Source organism: Rhodnius prolixus, unplaced genomic scaffold (assembly GCF_049639745.1).
Source record: "Rhodnius prolixus isolate KJV_2025 unplaced genomic scaffold, Rpr scaffold_19, whole genome shotgun sequence".
Lineage (NCBI taxonomy): Eukaryota > Metazoa > Arthropoda > Insecta > Hemiptera > Reduviidae > Rhodnius > Rhodnius prolixus.
Window position 1 is genome coordinate 3,417,848 of NW_027411584.1, and position 15,399 is coordinate 3,433,246.

The window sequence follows — 15,399 nt, forward strand, 5'->3', positions numbered from 1 at the left end:
TTGTAATGTCTCGTTTCTCAGTTCAGAGTATTGTACACGTGGAGACCACGTGTGGTAGCTTTAATCAACAACTTTGTCCTTAAAGCGAATCAAGTTTGCCGTTAATCCCCAAGTTGGAGCATTGCGATTGTCACCTGTCTAGTTTTCCTCGCGCTCCCCGTTTGCGGATTGGATTACGCCGGGAAAACATCTCAGGCAATTTTCTTTTCTACTAGTTCTTGTGTAGGTGGATAACTTTTATTTTTAAATATTTCTCGATGGAAATTCGCTAATGGCAATTCTGCTACAACGTGCTTTTCCAGGAAAATGTTTCGCTAGTTCACTGATTTTAAAGAAAATTCTTCAACCGGAAGTAGCACACTTTACTCGCAGTTCACTTGTGGATTTTTCACATTTTCTTTTTGAGATGTCCTTGAAAATTTCTTTTACGATTCTTTCACAAAAAAAAATGCATTAATATATTTTTATTAAAGTGTGGCGGGCAACACTGTTTACCTGTTCGTGTATATTGAGGTGTTATGTTGACGTCAGACTGCAGGCCAATGATAAATTGAAACTAATGTATTTGAACATGTCCGCTCTTAAATAAAACCGTCCCCGGCGGCTTCAACCGAGTTGATTTTCCGCTTTATTCAGTTTTCCTCTTAAAAGTCTCATAAGATTTTCTTTTAATTTTTTTTTTAAGTTCGTAAATAGGACGACAATATGAACTAGAAAGGGGGTCCATCCCCATGGTTTAAATTTTTGGATGAGGCTGCAATTTTTTATTCTTATTTTATTTGAATATTCCACAAAAAAAAAAATTTGTAAAATTTGCGGGCTGCAGTGGAAATACTTCTTCTAAAGGAGAGTATAAATTAACAATAAAATTACGTGGGAAATGGCAATTTTTGCAAGAGTGGTGAAATGGGGTTGCTATTAGCGCCGCCCAGCTGCGAGATAAGGAACTAATGTAAACTTGTTCAGCCGCTTAACACCTTCAACTCCGAATTAATTAACTTTCTCCTTGCTCGGAGATATCACTTTAAAAATTAATCCTCAAGGGTTTAACCATTCTGGAAGCGATTTAGATTAGAATTAGAACGAGAGCACTTTTGCGTTACGATTGCTATAAAGGAGAAATCATTGCCGACAACGTAACTGAATGCGTCTTGGTAACCTTTTAAAGGGTCTTCTCAGCATTGCGACCAAATAGAGCTTCCATCACAGTGCCCTTAGCTGGTCTACAGTAGTGAAAGGCCCTGCAGCAACCCCCAGGAAATGAAACAACTCGCCCAGGTGTGTTAGTAGGATAGTTCTAGAAAGACTAGTTGGTTGTTAGGGGTAACCTATCCCTGTTGCCTACCTATCCAATGTCTACTCCAGACATTCTGAAGAAAACTCCTCCTCCATGATGATTCCTATTAAGGTATATTCTCCCTTAAACTCCTGTTAACTGTCCTCAAGTCCTTTAGAGCTGTAGAGCCCTTTAATCTCTTCAAGAAGGGCTTATTTCCTGAAAAAAAAAGTTTCCTAAGTTCTGGCCCTTTATATGTTGTTATTACACCTGATTTATTGAAATCAGCTTGAATTGTTCCCGAGAAAATGTCGAAAAACTAGACGAACAAAAAAGGAAAATAGGCAATTAGCACTTCCGGTAATATTTAGGAGTATGGCAACTCGCTTAATCTTCATCATTAAACGCAAGATAGAACGGTGCATTAGGGTAACATGATTAGGGAGGGGGGCGAACCAAACAAACTCCTTCTGCCGGAAGTGACCTTAATCGAATTTCCCGCGGTAAATACCTATCCTAGTACATGGTACATGTGGCCCTAGTTAACACTAGTTAGGGCACTGTTTTTTACTTTTCAGCGATTTTCACAATTCTAATAAATTTTGGTTGTATAAAGTAAAGTAATGCCTATTATTTCAGGCGGGGCTTTACGTCCAACTATCACAAATTAGGTGTTGTGGACGGATGCGACTAGCAAACATACTTTACTGTAAATTTCTCATATTAACCCATTAAATAAAATCCAAGGCCTACAGACCGGGAATCGAACCCAGTACCACAATACATATTAGCTTCGTAGGTCTCACCTTTAACCGCTCGGCTACCGTGGCGCCTTTTTTGTTGTATTTCCGCTCATGCGATGCGAAAATCATATTTAAGGGATCAAATTGTCAGCCTGTTCCTCCCTCCCAAAAAGGGATAAAGGAAAACAATCCCTATTTAGTACTGCAGATCACCCGCGCAAAAAAAATTGCGAGCTCTGTAAACTGTTTAGTGAACTAAAATATCTTGATTGTGACGCAATATCTGGATTTAGCTCTCAACATCCAGTCCGTGCTCTAAACTCCTTCTCATTAGAATCTATTTCTGGGATTAATCTCCCTTAAATCAAAACATTTAACGGGAGAGAAAAATTGGTGACCTTGCGATTTGATTGCTGTAGCTTTGCTTCTTCTTCTCTATTTAGCTTGTTCTTGAAATAGAATCGATATAATATTTTGTAGCAAACAGAATTAAAAGGTTGTTTATATCAGTTCTAGTGTTTTGGGAAATTAATGGACTTGCGCAAAAGCTCTAGTAGATCTGTGCTCCGCTTGAAGTAGAGATGAGCAGTTTTTAGTGCAGGGAAACGAGCATAATGACGACTGTGTCCATAGTTCCAGCATGCTGACTGGGTGCCCTTGTGTTGTTACCTCCCAGTTCCGCTCGCTGAGAGGGGAGAGATCTAGAGGCCCCCAAGTCGTCCGTTCACCTATAAATAGCATGCCTTTATAACACCATTTCTATCGCTAGGGGCCCCAAGGTGCTGTATGACCTTGAGCAGTTCTCATCTCTAGATTCTAACCACCATAATTCACCCTCAACTAGATTCTAGTAATTCTTGCTCCACATTTTCCGGAAATACGAGGTGTGGCTATTTAATAACCGAGACTATTGCTGTAAAACATTTTATTTTAAATTTATACATGTTTAGTTATTATCACCTTCAATATACGTACACCACTCCCCTATCCCTACAACGCTCCATGCGAATTTACCATTGTTCGGAAACAGTGGTGGAAGTCTTTTTCTGTGAGCTCCTGCATGACGCATGCCGCTTTTCTTCAACAGACTGAAATCGTGTTCCTTTTAATGCAGATTTGACTTTGGGGAACAGATAAAAGTCACATGGGGCGGCCAGGTCAAGCAAATAAGGCGAATGGCCTAAAACTGGGATGTTGTACTTGGCTAGAAACGTCGTCTTGACAGACAATGCAGTGTGAGCCGGGCGCGTTGTCTTGATGGAGAGTACCCCGTGACTTGTTCTTCCACAAATCGGGTCATTTTTTCCTTACTCTTAACACGGAGTTGAGCAAGCACCTCACCGGTAGTAATGTTGATTAATTATAATCGGATATTTTCATCCGTTTTGGATGTGGAAGGGCGACCCGGGTGGTCATCATCTCCGACGTTTTCTCGGCCATCTTGGAAACGCTTGAACCACTCATAAAACTCGCGCACATGATTAACATTCATCGCCATAAACTTCTTTTAATAAGAGATACGTTTCAGTAGCGGTTTGGCAAAAACATTGTGTAGTACCATGTTTTCGGCAAAACGGAAACTAACACCTCTTACACAAACGACGGTTCCGGTCAGACAGATTTCTCTACAAAAACGCGTGAGACGCTGCACAATCGAAAGAGAAGAGGCTTTACGCTGCACAGCTGTCTGATAGTTAGGATTTGGCGCATGCATAGTTCTTCTGTAGCAACATCAGTCTCGTTATTTAATAGCCACACCTCGTACTTCTGAGAAGGGAGGATTTTTCCGGTAAGAACAGCTGAGCAGGTCCCTAATACTTGTAATCAACTTCCTGTTAGTTGCCGTGAGTGGAACTGTAGCGATCAAGTTGCCACCGGATGTTCTCTGAATACGAAAAAGTGTGCTAAGCGAATGGTCTCTCTGTTTCAAAGCTCTTTTATTAAGAGGAAGTAAAAAAAAAAAACAAGTATTCTGCTTGGAGGAGGATTTCCTGGAAGGAGGCTGGACAAGTAGGATTTGCTCGCCGTTTCCCAGCTTCCTTGTACTTTATTAAGACTCTGCATGATGAACTTCTTTGTATTGTTCATCGTAACTGCAACTTCCCTTGCGCTCTCTCTCGCTCATGCCTAAGCAGAAAGGAAAGAACTTTACTCAGGGCTACTAAAATTCCATTCCGCTTTTTCCCCCACTACTTGTTTCATCGTCTAACTTTAACTCGGCCATAAAACTTTTATTCCAAACTGTGGTTTAATTAAATCAGCTGTTTTTAGGGCTCTTTAGGGCTGGTTTTCCTTGAAATTTAGAAGAGGAAAAACAAAACCCTTACTATATAACTTGAGAGTAACTAACTGGTCAGACGGTTGCAGGAAACAGGTTAGCCAACATTTTAGCTTTAAACAACACTTTCACTGAGACTTGACAATTTTCCGGGACAAATTTCCCTTTTAACTTGGCAGTCTCATAAACATGTTACTCCTTAATCTGCTCTTTGGGCTTTTTTTTTTTTTTTGCAGAGCCATCTAATTTAGTGTTGTTCAAGAGCTGAGCCTATAAGGCTATAAGGTTCGAGCCTAGAGCGCTCGAACTCTTAGGGCTCAGCGGGTGGCTCGAGTCAGAGAGCTCGAGCTGAAACCTCACAGAGAGCTCGGTGAGCCTCCAAAGCTCGACTTAAAAGGCTCGAGCTTTTTTTTTTATATGAAGTATTTTGTACTAATTAATAAATTCATTTCTTAAAATAAAATCAAGTTATAGCAGCTAATGAATTTTTCAAACATATTTTTTGAATAAATGAATACAATAATTTTTGAATATGTTCGCTGTTCATTGATTACTCCGTCATTCCTTAAGAATTTAAAAAAGGCTTGCACTTTGAGAGGAGCCTTCAACTCCAGGTTTGTGAGCCTCCTCCAACTTGAGCTTCACCAGCTCCAGCTTCAAGGGCTATAAGGCTCGAGCCGTAAAGGCTCACGTCAAAGCTCGACTCGGTTGAGCCTTCAGCTCGAACCTCAACTGAACTACACTAATCTTATTTAAGACTAGTCTTAAAACTTGTTAAAATTCTTTATATTGTATAATATATTTAAATAAATCTATACAGAACCAAGGCTTAGGATAAAAATTAGGTTAGGTTAGGTTTACCCGGAAATATTTTCATATTTGGATGTTTTTTTAAAAATCTATTTAGATTAAAAGGTGACCTCGAATGTTAGTTGAAGCAAATAAAAATAATTTATACGATAAGCAAAATTACTGAAAAGATAATCCATAAAATGAACTAATAAAATTGAAAGAAAACAGTCTTCCGGTAAAAACCTTCTCGAAGGACAAATAGATGAGGCGAGATTGGAACTATTAGTTCGTTTTTGGGAGACATACCGAGGATGGTCAGGGTTGGTTTAGAAGTTTTCCAGAGAACTGTGACAAATCACTTGTGAAAATTCGATAACGTATATCGATTTGCAGAATAAATCGATAGAATACCATATGTGCTTGAGGTTAACAAAACTCCTCAGGACTGCCGCCGCCCTCTCTTCTGCATGAAGATGTATATGTGTTAGTCCTAGTTTTATGACGTCACTTACCTATTTATAACAACATAGTTACGATAATTGCCATAACAGATAGATAGCCTTGAGTATGGTTACACCAAAACTGTGTTCTGAACAGCTTCAAAAATGTTAGACAGCCAGTCGGCAACAAACACAGAGCTGGGTCTTAAAAATAACCACAGTTTTTTTAACACTCCATTTGACTAATAGCCGGAAATGTTTTTATAAAAACAATGCTAGTGGAGACTTCCGCGCTGGGCCACTGCAGCCTAGATGTAAACATTTTTTATTTTTTTCATTTTCAGGTTGTCGTAGCAACCCCACTCATAGAGCTTTAAAAAAAAACAATTGCAATGAACTGTAAATGAATTTCGCCAGTGTAGAGATAAAGCCGCGTGTTTTCCTTGTTTGGATTAAAGCGCGTATATAATAGCTTCCTGTGTGTTTTTTTTGGCGGGGACTTCCTGTATGTATGTAGCTGCATGAGTGGCTTGATTGTCTCTATCTCTCTCTCTTGCACCCACACACACTTGTTTTTGCGTGTGTTTGCTAAATATTACATCCTTCGTAATTGCTCATCTGGGAGTGAATTCGTGCAGACTTGGTTTTTACGAAATGAAAAAGATATCTATGAAGAAGAAAATCTGATAATGAAAAGAAAAAGTGAAAACCTCATTCATGAAGAGTTATTTCCCGATTTGAAAGACTTCCTGTAAGCAGTCTAATCCCCGCAAAGTTGAGCAAGTGATAAGGAGGCCAAACGTAACCCCAAAATGATAATTTGAGGGAAATATCCTCCACAAACCTCTCAACGCCTTTAATCGTGTCTTCCCTAGTGTTCACGACAGAAGTTGTTTGTTCCCCCAAAAGTAAGATTCGATCTCCCAAAGTCTACCTCCAGTTTAGTAAAACTTCAATAGTTCCCAAAGTCCTCCTAGTACAGCTCCCATCCATACCTCTGCTGCTCTAGTGAATACATTAATACCTAAAGTAAAGTGGAAGAATCAAAAAGGAAAACTTTTCCACTGAAGTACAAACTTTTCTCCTCAAGAGTTTTACACGAATTAACGTTTGTAAAAACAAATCTGTCGTTAACTGCCTTAACTTTTGTATAATTCAGTTCTAGAAATGCTAGTCTAATGTTATTTCTGCTGAATTTTAATAGAGGCTTTGGCAACCCAGTTTTATCAGCTGAGTTGCTTTCAAGGTATAAATTAAGTCGTAATCAATTTTTCCCTGGGCACGTTTTATTTTTCTTTAGGCCAATTGAGTTGGATTTTCTTTTGTTATTTGGCACCACATAAGTTTGATCTAACGTGTTGTTTGGCGTTGCGTTGCTCTAACGTGTGGTTTGACGTTGCGTTGCTCTAACATGTGGTTTGACGTTGCGTTGCTCTAACGTGTTGTTTGGCGTTGCGTTGCTCTAACGTGTTGTTTGACGTTGCGTTGCTCTAACATGCGTTGCTCTAACATGCGTTGCTCTAACGTGTTGTTTGACGTTGCGTTGCTCTAACACGCGTTGCTCTAACGTATTGTTTGACGTTGCGTTGCTCTAACGTGTTGTTTGACGTTGCGTTGCTCTAACGTCATGGTTTTTCTTTTCATCAGACTCTTTATCAGATGCGTCGTGAACGCCAGAAATTCTTCTCCATCTCTGTAGGAAGTTCATCAAAAGTTGGTGAACACCTGAAGGCCGTATCTTCGTGTAAACTGAAGGCTCACTTCCACTTCCTCCTTTACTTTGAATCCCCCCTCTAAATGGCCCTTCCTTCATCATCTTTTTTTAGCCAACGGAGGAAGAGCTTTTACTTTAGCGGAAAAACTGGATACTGCACTTGAAGAATGATTGAAGTAAAGACCCCTTAGGGAGCGTTACTTGATAGACGGCCGGTGGAGAGTTGGGCTAACTTTTACTAGAGGGCCGAAGCTTGCTGCTGTGGGAACACTTTACTGGAGCAGGTGTCAACCTGAAGTTGTAGGAGACTGTGGGTGTGGGTAGGTGTGACAGAGAGGAGACTAGTAGTATCGTAATATCGACCCGACGATGGGCACCATATAGCAGTTTGGGGGCAGCGCTCAGCTGACGTCACCCGACTTGTACTGAGTGTAAAGGTCACCAACAGTGCGATCTAGAGGCTCCCAGTAGGTCTGTGTTCATGTAGACAGTCTACATGGCGGGCGGGCCTTCTAAACTAATACATACTGCTACATCTCCATGTGTTCTCTGAATGTAAACGGCGCCTGTCCCCGCCGATTTGGACAAGGCAACATGTACATCTGGCGCCATACGCCGTATGGTTACATGGCAAATTATTCCGCATCTCTCTCTTGGGTCGTTCTATCAGAGGGTTCTATATATCTCATTATAATGCTAGAAATATCGATAGATTTCATTCATAACTACTAAGCAAACATAAATCAAATTTACCGATATCGTTGGGAAACTGTTATGTTGGCAGGAAACAATGATTAATGTTTACTTCCTGTACCGTGCGGAAGTGGTAGATAATCCTTTTCGAATTTACACTGGAAATATATTGTTTTTAACGAGTTTTTTTTTACAAATTGGTGTTTTGATTGTTGTCTTCGAAACATTTCCCAGGGGTTCTGACGGAAGAGTGAAGCTAAGCTCTCCTTTAAAGTATACGAGGTGTGGCTATTAAATAACCAGACTGATGCTGCTACAGAAGAACTATGCATGCGCCAAATCTTAACTGTCCGGCAACTGTGCAGCGTAAAGCCTTCTCTTTCGATTGCAGCGTCTCACGTGTTTGTAGAGAAATCAGTCTGACCGGAACCTGACTGGTTTGAGTAAGAGGTGTTAGTTTCCGTTTTGCCGAAAACATGATACTACACATGTAGTAGAGCAACGAATTGTCGTGAAATTTCACATGAAACTGGGTAAAACCGCTACTGAAACTTATCTTTTATTAAGAGAAGTTTATGGCGATGAATGTTTATCAAGTGCGCAAGGTTTTTGAGTGGTTCAAGCGTTTCCAAGATGGCCGAGAAGACGTCGGAGATGATGATCGCCCGGATCGCCCTTCTACATCCAAAACGAATGAAAATATCGATTATAATTAATTACTACCGTGAGGTGCTTGCTTTGTGAAAGAACAAGTCTCGGGGTTCTCCATCAAGACAACGCGCCAGCTCATCCTGCATTGTATGTCAAGACGTTTTGTAGCGAAGTACAACATCCCAGTTTTAGGCCATCCGCCTTATTCGCCTGACCTGGCCCCATGTGACTTTTATCTGTTCCCCAAAGTCGAATCTGCATTAAAAGGAACACGATTTCAGTCCGTTGAAGCTGTGAAAGAAAAAGCGGCACGCGTCATGCAGGAGCTCACAGAAAAAGACTTCCAGTACTGTTTCAGAACAATGGGTAAATTCGCATGGAGCGTTATAGGGTTAGGGGAGGGGTGTATATTGAAGGTGATAATAACTAAATATATATAAATTTAAAATAAAATGTTTTACAGCAATAGTCTTGTTATTTAATTGCCACACCTCGTAGACTCTATATGATTCACGGGTTCTAACCCTGTATAGTTTAATTGCTTTGATATGTAACCTCAATTCCGAGCATGTAGACTATCAGTCTAGCAGGAAGTAAAGGAGTATGAGTTTTGAAAGAGTGGGGGAAATCAGTTACCTCTTCTTTTCAGATCCTGGGAATCAATTAAAGAAAACCACGCTCACAACTATTCAAAACTCAAACCCTTAACTCATACTTATTCATAATTAGCTAATAGTATATTAGCTCAATTATTCTAATTATTAATAGAATATATTGTAATATACAAATCATTTACTTTAATATTTGTGATGTCTGTTGTGTATTATCACCTCAAATTATTATGTATTCCAACCTTAACAGAATTCTATTTTATCGGGGTGGCCCCATTGCTACTGTTTGCTTTGTTTCTCGATCAGAGAACACTGATTGAAGTAAATCGTATAAAGCTTAAAGTTAATGATCTCTTGTCTCATTTACGCTTCTAACCTGCTAGCAATTTCCTTCAACCCGTGTATAAGGTATAACTTTTCTTTGAACAATGATTTTGATGAATTTTGATGTTTGAGTGTGAATACTGTTAGATGGTTGCTCTAGACCCAGAAGTTGCTTGCTGGCAGCCACTCCCTGGAACATCCTTCTTCCCCTCTGTGAAGCTGGGGAGAGTTGGTAAGGAGAACTTGGGGTTCTTCCTTTAGTCTAGGAGGAGGGAGATCTGCCAGAGGTTTGTTATCAGTCCTGCGGCAGTGCTGGTCCCCTCCCTGGTGTCACGTGGTACTTCGACTCTCTCTCTATTCTTCTTCCCTCTCTTTTGCTCTCACTAGTCCCCTTTATTCCTTCTGCGGGATGTACAGACCGTAACTAGATCTGACTTTGCTCCCTACTGTGAGTAGTTGCCTCCTTCACCATTTCTGGGCCTACATCCTCCCTATCAACACTGCTGTACCAGATGGGTATTCAGCATCCCTTTCTCAGTGGATGATAGCCATCTAGACATATAAGGGGTTGAAACTCTTTTGGTAAGCCGATAGATAAAGTTTGGACAAACTGAAATCAGATATGTGTTTCTTCACCCTTCTGAGAAGATTTAAATGGGTGGAGGAAACATGAAAACTTCTTCTAGTGATTTGTTTCAATCTGGTTGGCTATGGCCTTGAATATTTCATTGTGTCAGGAATCGAAATATTTGTTTCTAAATATATCTTAAGTTTGAATTACTCAGGAAGTTTGTTGGCTGTAATTCTGCAAGCTAATTTTGACAAATTTACGAAAAGAGGAGGGTTCTAGTGAGGGCAACCTTCCAGGTCACAAATCTTCTGGACGATAGGGGGCTAGGAGGTGGAAATTGGAGTTTCCCCCCTATCTTCTCACGTAATCAGCTGGTGCTATCAAGTCCTAGGTCCTAGCGTCTTCAGATGCTGGTCCTCTAAGACGTCCAATTTCACTGCAAGCTCCACCTAAAAGAGATTTTGTGCTTTATCTCCCCATAGAAATTCTCGCTCCATAAAAAAGAACCACTTTTTTTTGGGAATCTCGGGATTCAAAAGTGATTCTTCCGCTGAAAACTCAAAAAAGAAAAAATCTGACGGGATTACAGTACCTTCAGGAAGAATCCCTAGGACTGTAAGGGGAGGGAAATATTGTAACCTTCCGTTTAATACATTTGGCTGTGGAGATCAGCCGTTTTAATAATGTAACACTTAAAGCCATGAGGGTATTACTGCTAAAAGTACTGAAAACAGGGACTCATCTCCTGCTGAAAAAAAGTGGGGATAGAAGCTTATCCAGCCCTAAAATCAGTTAAGTGATCCCGTTCTTCGCCAGAAAAGTGCCCTCTTTTTTTTGGTGGCCATTACAGCAAACTGCCGTACTACTACAGCAAACGCTATGCAAGCGCTAACAGTAGAAACAAAACGCTCGTTTAATCTGCACAGAATTACCGGAAAATTACCCCCTCCACTGCCATTATGATGATGATGATGATTACCGTTTGGGAAATTACCATCAGCACTATAGCGGTACTTCCGTTTCTCCACAGCTTACATTGCTTTTTCCTCCTTCTCTCATGGGAAATTGAATAACTCTAGTACCTGGCTTTTTCACTTTCAATTTGCTGTTCGAGTTTCTCCAAAATCGATGGTACCCCCTCAAAAAAAAAACGATAGTACCCCTAACCAGATTTTCTATTTTTTTTCTCGTAACATCGATAGAGAAACTAACGTGGTGAGAAAGCAGATTGCGATTTTGAGAAATACCTACAAACACGCACACAGAGACCATGTTCTAGACTGTTTCATTTTACTTCTTCGAATCTTGTATTTCCGGTGGTACCAGTAATGTAGTAACGCATGCATAAAAACTAATGCAATATATTGGTGGCATTGTTATGCTGCAGTACAAGTGACAGTAGCAAATACAATAGTTTTTTTTCTTAAGACGGCGCTGTCCGTATTTTTGATGATGTCATTTCCTCCTCTGTATGTAGGATAACTATGTACGTCAGATGCGTGACTGTTGCTTGATTACGGGCAAACTGTAGGTACTTGGAACTGTAGATAACTGCTTGTATGTACCATAATTTACTATCAAATAGTTGTGGGTCTTGCTCCCGTTTGTATTCTGATAAAACATAGCTATAGATTATTTTTTAATTATTTATTTTAATGTTCCCTGAAAAATCGATAAAGTTCTCGATTAAAACAGATTTTTCTTAAAAATTTTGTTCGCCCACAATGTAAAGGAAGGAAGTTGGTCCTGTTGAAGAATCTCCCACCCCAACGAATCGATCCTGAAAAGCATTAAGGGGGTGGAGGGTAAATAGACTAGGAAGTGTAATGAAATCATTAAAAAATAAATTTCCGGGATAATGGTTGAAACTTGTTGATATTTTAATTCCATAAAATTGCTGTCCTATTTCCTGTTTTCGGATTTCACTCACAAATCAGCTAAAAAGCTATTTGCGGTTCTGCTGGGAAACTTTGACGTGACTGCTTGGTAAAAGTGACCCAACTACGCGACCCTTGCAAAGGAATTAGTTTTCGTATTTGATATTTTGATCATCATCTTGTCCTAAAGTGACCTCATATCTAATCCTCGATGTAGAAGTGCTAATGTGCCTATAGGATCATCCATTTCATTCATCGATCATCCAAGCAACTGTATTGTGCATCTTCTCCAAGTTTACACCTGGACACGTAATTCAACGCAATCCTTCTCGTCCATTGTCTTCGAGTGAAGTAGAACCCACATTTAAATTTGGCCTCCCAATTCTTCGACATCGTAAACAGAGAAGAAGGTTCCTTATAAATCTTCACCAACTTAAGATGAACTTCCGTTGGTGTTAAACCGTCCAAAGTGGAGAATTTTTTTGGCGTCGTCTATTTGGACAGTTTCCTATATTTTCTTCTACTTTTATTAGAAATTCTGTGTTCAATAATTAAATGGCAATGGCACTAATTAGCTTTGTGTGTTCCAGGTGTTTTACTGCACCAGATGGAAGGTGAACTGTAGCTGTTGATCCCAAAATCAGACAGGTAAGTTCCCAGTCGAACTTTCTTTTCCAGCTGAATCCTTCGTTATTTATCGCTCTATCCCTTACTCCAGTAAGAGACAGCACTGTGATCCCAATAGAATTTTACTGGAGGAACTGTTCCAAATATAAGTTGTAGATCCACAACACAAAGTTAAAGGGAAATTGGGGAGCCATTTTGGAGAAAATCTTGATAACTAAAAGAAAATTCATCAAAGTAGTATTTCCGGTGGACCAATTTTGACAAAATTGTTATTGTGGTATTCTTTGGTTGGCGCTAATGCGAAATATTATCTTTCAACTATGAATTTTTCGTCTTTTAAGATATGACATGCTAATCATGCTCACAGTACCATTTCAGCATGAGTAAATCAACTTTACTCATGAAAAAAATATAAAAATCACTCTTTCGTATTCAGTGGTACTTTAAGAAAATTCAAAAACGAAAACCTGCCCAATGCAATACCCATTTTCCTCTTTTGACGTGTAAGGGACATTAAGCTGGAGAAAAAGAAAACCCTCTCGAACTAATTTAAAGATTTTTCCTGGACTAGAATTTCCCCGGCGGCCCTTTTAGCTCACATATAAACAGGAAGCCTAATTAAGTACCTTTTAAGTACCACCTTTTTCTTCGCCATAGGGTTTTTCTCGCTTTGTATTTCTTTCCTTTTATTTGTCACTTTGAGGGAAAATCAAGGGTGATTTTTTCCATCCCTAATGAGTGAACTAAGCTGAATGAAAATTCCCAGCTTATAGAAATATGTAATAACCGATTTAAGTTCATTCTGGAATACGCGAACTTGAATGCAACTGATTCCCTACATTCGTATGACTGAATCGTGGACTAGTTCTTGACGAGCCAGTATTCCTCAAAGCATTCTTATAAAAAAAAAGGGATAAAATTAGGCCCTTGAACTCAATAAAGAATTATGGCATTGATGAATTATTGATTTGTTTATAAGGCCAGTCTAACTGACTGCAGAATTAATCCCTCAAGACCGTGTGGGGCTATAAGGATGATTGTAGGGCCAATTAAACTGGCCACTGCAGGCTCAGGAATTGCAAGGGCCTAGCAGATGAACCTTTTATAGGTTCTGTCAGGAGGAGGAGGAGGAAACGGGCACTGCACGTGTTGTGTCAGTGTGAGGGGCTCGTCTGGCTGAGAATGTTACTTATCGGGGAGGAAAAACCAAGGCCTGAGGAGCTTTACCCAGGAGTCGCTCTCCCAGAATTAAGAGTCTGATTAAAAAGGACAGGTCTGGAGGGTGAGCTCTAGAGTGAGGGGAGCCACAATAGATCCAAAGGGGGCGCAGTGGCATAGGCCTTGAGGCCGCCCAATCTGAAACTGAATCTGCAGGCCAGCCTAGAATAATTTTTTCAGTGACGTAAGTTGGCGAGATAGCAATGAAGTGATGATGTCTTCTTCTTCTTCATGAGGGTTAATTAGTGACGTTCATTGGACCCGCGAACTGAAAGTGACTTTAACGATAGAGAGAAAACCCTACTCTGAAATTTTAACCAAAAAACATTTTTAAAAAAATTGGTGACATCATAAATTTTCAAATTGTAGTACGTACAAGTGTACGTAATGTTTGCAGTTATTGTGTAAGTACACGTAATTTGCTATCTATGCAACATCCGGTAGATAGCGTTAAAAGTTTTTTTTTCTTCCAATAGTTCTTCACTTTTCTTTTTGGCTACACTTTTTTTTAATTTCCCAGCAACAGCGTTGCGGAAAAGTGTGGAAAATTCTACGGGAAATATTAACTTGGCTAAAGTTCGGCAATTTATTGCCATCCCCTCCTCCGTCAAGAAAAGCAGAAAAAGATATGCGAAAAGTTAATGCTAGTTTTACAAGTGTTTCTTACATTTTCTAGCTTTTCATTTAGTTTTCCCCGCAAAAGTTTTTGTGGTAGGCTAGACTGGGGAAGGTGGGAAATGTGGTTTTCTTCATTTTTCTTTTTTCTTTTAAAATTAAAAAAATTTGCAATTCTTAGTGGCCTTAATGTCAGAGGGGGTTTCATCAAGAAGGAAATTCAGTTTTCTTGATTTTCTTTTCAAGAGGTTTTACCGGAAATATCCTGTGGTAGAAAGATATGATTAGATTGGTCCCTACAGCGGTTCCGTTTGTAACGGAGCGACTTATTTCCTCCCTATACCGGAAGTACCATTTTACTGAAAGTTTTTTCCCATTTTTTCAAAGGTTTTCCGGAAAATGTCTATGGCGATTTCCTTTTAACGTCGTATATTCATCGTACTCGTGGTAGTCTACAATTCCTCACAGGAAATGTGACACTTTTCGCTAGGAAAGTTTGATTTAGAGGCCTATTGGTAGAGTACCAGTTAGATTGGTTTCCCTTGGTCCTTACTTCCTTTAGGCCTACTAGTTAAGATCATTTACTAAAGAAATAATGATAATTGGTAAATCCAGGGGCACCTAAATGGCCCCCGCCTGACAAAACAGTCAAAAAGTGGCCGCTTTGGTCACGGAAGGTTGCGCGATCCCTCTTCTAATCCTAATCTTTTCGTATTCATTTAAATCGTCATATTTCCGGTAATTGTTGAAAATTTTTGGTAAGACTGTAAATATGCCAGTTCCTTCCATGTTCGTAATTGTATAAAAGAAATGGTGGTGGTTTCTTAAAGAGGATCAACCAGTGCATGGATCTGTAGAGGGTGTTACCTTCCCAAATTAAAATGAAACCTCTAACATCTGCAAGAAAAAAAAAAAATCGGTCTCCATTTTGTATTTACTCTTTCTTTGCTCTGAGCTCCTGCAAAAAAG

The 15,399-nt window shown here is 39.7% G+C and overlaps 1 long non-coding RNA gene across 1 annotated transcript in view; it reads left to right on the plus strand.

Annotated features, from left to right (window-relative positions):
• LOC141448367 (uncharacterized) overlaps window positions 1-15,399 on the plus strand; it is a 40,286-nt gene that overhangs the window by 7,805 nt on the left and 17,082 nt on the right. Inside the window, exon 2 of the long non-coding RNA XR_012454978.1 lies at window positions 12,561-12,618. This is a non-coding gene — a long non-coding RNA (uncharacterized lncRNA). The remainder of the gene's footprint in view (window positions 1-12,560; window positions 12,619-15,399) is intronic.